Source organism: Pteropus vampyrus, unplaced genomic scaffold (assembly GCF_000151845.1).
Source record: "Pteropus vampyrus isolate Shadow unplaced genomic scaffold, Pvam_2.0 Scaffold126, whole genome shotgun sequence".
In the NCBI taxonomy this organism is placed as follows: domain Eukaryota; kingdom Metazoa; phylum Chordata; class Mammalia; order Chiroptera; family Pteropodidae; genus Pteropus; species Pteropus vampyrus.
In genome coordinates, this window is record NW_011888907.1 from 5,008,944 (window position 1) to 5,012,863 (window position 3,920).

Here is a 3,920-nt window from a genome sequence, read left to right on the forward strand (position 1 = left end):
TTCTCAAAACTTTATATATGCCACTATGTGTCCAATAAATAGGATATTGAAGAGATATCATTACCACCATATTCATTGTAGCATTATTCACAATATCTGAGACATGGAAACAACTTAGGTGTCCATCAGCGGGTGAATGGGTCAAGAAAATGTAGTATATATACACAACGGAATATTATTCAGCTATGAAAAAAGAAGGAAATCCTGCTATTTGTGACAACATGAATGGGTCTTGAGGGCCTTATGCTAAGCGAGATAAGTCAGACAGGGAAAGACAAATACTACATAGTATCATGTATATGTTGAATCCTAAAAAAAGTAAAAAAAGAAACAAACAACAAAAAAACCCAAATCTTCCAATGTCTAGCCCCTGCTCATCTTCTCAATCTCCCTCACATCACTGTACCAAAGTTGGTCCTGCCTCTGGGCCTTTGCACCTGCTAATTCCTCTACCTCGCATGCTCTTCCTCAGTACTTCCCTCCAGCTTTCAAGACTCACTTCAGATCTTTCTCTCTCCTAAAGCCCAGTCTATAGTGGCCACTGGATCCTCCTCTGTCCTATGACTTACATTCTCTGGACCTGGAGAGGAACCTTCTCCCTGGGTCCCTCCACCTGCTGCCTTATTTCTATCCTCCCCTGCCTAGTTCTTTGTTGATTCGTTGATCACTCATTGAGCATCTTCAGTGAGGCACTCCTCAAGCTGGGTATAGGAATTCTGACATGCTGACAGAGGCAGGGTCCCCCTCCTCACCCTACAGTTCCACCAGAGAGGAATTTTGAAGGTGCATGGCGAGGCATGTTCAAGGACGTTTGTAAAGAGAAGTGTCCACCACGGCAGGGGTGCGTCCATCAAATATGATCCTCCCACTCCATAGAAATGGGAGAAAGGTAGAACTACTCACACCAACCTGGATGAATCTTAAAATCATCATGCCGGGCAGGAGAAAAACAACCACAGAAAGAGGCACACAGAACAATGCCACTTATGTAAGGTTTAAAAACATGCAACACAATTCTAAATATTGTTCATGGGTATATGTCATGTCGGAAGGTGAAAAATGTACATGAGAGTGATGAAGATGTCAGATGTTGATTATCTCAGATAGAGGGAGGGAAGAAGGGGGGAAAGAAGAGAAAATGGGGAAGGATGGATTATGATCTATGTTTTTCAAGTGCCTGAAACATTACACACACACACGCACACACACACACACACACACACACATATCATGGTACCCACCTACCCTCAAAGAACTCACTAGGAGAGGACCAGATAGGTGGGCAAGTAAATGATGGATTCCACCCCCATTCTCTGGTTAAGGTCACTGTGTCCCTTGAGCTCTCTCCTAAAAGTCCAGACATCCTCTTGGGTGCCCCACGTTTGCTGAAGTTGCCCAGACCCCCTGTATCAACCCAGCTCAACGTCTACTCCAATCCTGTTCTTCCTGTGTACCCAAGCTTAGTCCTGGCCCCGCCAACCACCCAGCCACCAGGGCCAGAGATGTGGGAGGCAGCGAAGTCTCTTGCCACATTCACTGAATCCTGACTGATAGTTTTACCTGGCCTCTCTATCTTCTTCTTGACTTCTCCTCTCCTTCCCATAACCCCGCCAGATTCTCATCTTGTCACTCTTACACTTTAAACCTGTCCTTTCTGTAGTCTCTTTGGCCCCAGCTTGCTCTTCTACTTCAGCCTCCACAGTGGCTACCACCAAGGTAAAATGATCTGCCTCTCCGTTGCCGAAAATCTTGCACTGGCTCCCTATCTTCCCGCTACTAAGAGCAAACATTTCTTTTGTGCTTCCTGTATACCTACCACCATGACAAGAAGTTCTACTTGCTTCATTATTTAATCCTTTATTCAGGCACTCTTACCTCCATTTATAGGCTGAAGAGTCTTGGAGAGAATAATCAATTACCAGGTATCCTATAGTCTCTCTTGTTCCAAAGCTCTTAAAGACCCAGAAGCTTGAACCTGTTAGCGGGGCTTACACACTCAGGGCACCTCCCATTTTATTCTGTTTTCATTATTGACAAGGAACTGAGGCCCAGAGAGGCAAAGCCACTTACTTCCCTGAGGTCACACAACAGGCTTGGCTGGCGAATTCACAGCCCCCAGCTTGCTGATTTCTTTCCCTGACATGTGGGAGATGTCTGGCAGGAGGTGAGCCACCTCTGGCTGGGAGAGGGTCCTGGGCCAAGAACAATTGGAAGCAGGTGTTGGGGCCCACAAGAGGGAGTGCGAGAACCTGGCAGAGTCCAATTTACCCTCCACGCTTGCAGCTCGGGCTCAGTCCCTCGTGTCTTGTTAGGGCACCTGCTAATTGCCCCACGCCCTGTCCTGCTGGGCCTGCGTCTTTGGGGAAGAGGCGACCGCAGGATGTTTTAGGCTCTTCCCTTTACTCCTGAGCCTACGGTGGTGGAGGCTCTGGGCCTCTTTGGAACACCTCTCCTGCAGGGCCTAGGCCCAGTGGAATATCCCCAACTCTGCTGGACCTGCCAACCACTGGGGTATGTCTGTGGCTCCTCACTGCTGGAACGATGACCTCCTAACATTAATTTTTTAATTGAGATGAGATTCGAGCAACATAGATTCATTGTTTTAAAGTGGGCAATTCAGTGGCATTTAGCACGTTCACAATGTTGTACAACCATCACCTCTATCTGATTCTAAAATATTTCCATCACCCTGAAAGGAGACCCCATCCCCATGAGCAGTCATTCACCATTGTGCCTTCCACAGCCCCTGGCGACCACTAATCGGCTTTCTGTTTCTATGGATTTGCCTGTTCTGGACATTGCATATCAATTTTGTGAGTGACTTCTTTCACTCAGCGCAGTGTTTTCAAGATTCATCCATGTCACAGCGTATTTCAGTGCTTCATTCCTTTTCATGCTGAGGAAAATTCCACTGTGTGGATGGAGCACATTTTGTTTCTCCACTCACCCTCTGATGGGCATTTTGGTTTTTTTTCCACCTTTTGGCGATCATGGATCATGCTACTATAAACATTGATGTATGAGTTTCTGTTTGAGTCCTTGTTTTCAGTTCTTTGGGGTATATCCCTAGGCACAGAATTGCTGGGTCATGTAGCAATTCTATGTTTATCTTTTTGACCAACCGCCAAACCGTTTCCCACAGCGGCTGCACAATTTTACATTCCCACCAGCAATGCACGAGGGTTTCGATTTCTACACATCCTCATCAACACTTGTTATTGTTTATCTTTTTGCTATGATAGCCACCCTAATGAGTCTGAACTGGTACCTCACGGTGGTTTTTTCCCACATTTTAAAATTGTGTTAAAATATACAAAACATAACATTTACCATCTCGATCATTTCTAAGTGTACAGTTCAATAGTATCAAGCACATTCTCATTGTCGTGCAACCATCTCCACCGTCCATCTCTAGAACTCTTTTAAGCTGATAGAACTGGAATCTATCCCAATTAAACATTCACTCTTCCAGCCCCTGGCAACCTCCTTTTTACTTTTTCTCTCTATGGTTTGACTACTCCAAGTACCTCCTGCAAGTGGAACCACATAGTATTTGTCCTTTTGTGACTGGGTATTTCTTTTAGCATCATGTCCTCAAGGTTCATCCACGTCGTAGCATGGGTCAGATTTTCTTTCCTTTTCAAGGCTGAATAATATGCCATTGTACGTATATACCACAGTTTGCTTATCTGCTCATAAACACTTGGGTTGCTTCCGTTTTTTAGCTATGGTAGATAATGCTGCTATGAATATGGGTGTACAAATATCTCTTCAAGAGCCTGCTTTCAATTCTTTGGGGGATCTACCTAGAAGGGAAATCATATGGTCATTATATTTTTAATTTTAAAAGGAATCCCCATACTATTTTCCACAGTGGCTGTATCAACTTACATTCCCACTAACAGTACACAAGAGTTCCA